We start from the raw sequence: 550 nt of genomic DNA, 5'->3' as shown, positions 1-550 counted from the left end.
GAGGGAGATGACTGATGAGGGGGTGGATGAGCAATAATTCTGCAACCACGCCCATTTTACACATCCAAATACACACCCATACACACAAGTGTGTAGGCTCCACACACACTAAACACTCGGAACTTATCCCCTTCCGATTTATTAATACCCCTGAAGTCGGTCTTGGAGCCAAAAAAAATATGAATGGGTTTTGATCATGGACAATAATTTTGTTCATCCTCCTTCAAAAAGGGTGAACAATACTCTTTTTGTAATTGATGAAAATTGTATGAATTCCACCGCAAATTAATTCGATTATAGCCGATTCTAACTGATGTTCCTGTGGCACAACTTTAAGCGTATTAAATGAGATAAAAGTGGTTATGCACCATTCTAACTTGAAAGGATAACTAATTATGTACATTGGTGAATTAAGAGTTCTCCAATTACTCTAATTAATAATCATAGTATCAAATAGGGTCAAATCTACCCCTATAACAGATTTTTACTAGCTCTGTATTGCTTATGTATTTTGGTTATAAAAATTCATTACTATTAACTATGTTTTATG

Source organism: Rhododendron vialii, chromosome 9a (genome assembly GCF_030253575.1).
Source record: "Rhododendron vialii isolate Sample 1 chromosome 9a, ASM3025357v1".
NCBI classification, from domain to species: domain Eukaryota; kingdom Viridiplantae; phylum Streptophyta; class Magnoliopsida; order Ericales; family Ericaceae; genus Rhododendron; species Rhododendron vialii.
Note: the sequence above shows the minus strand (reverse complement) of the source record.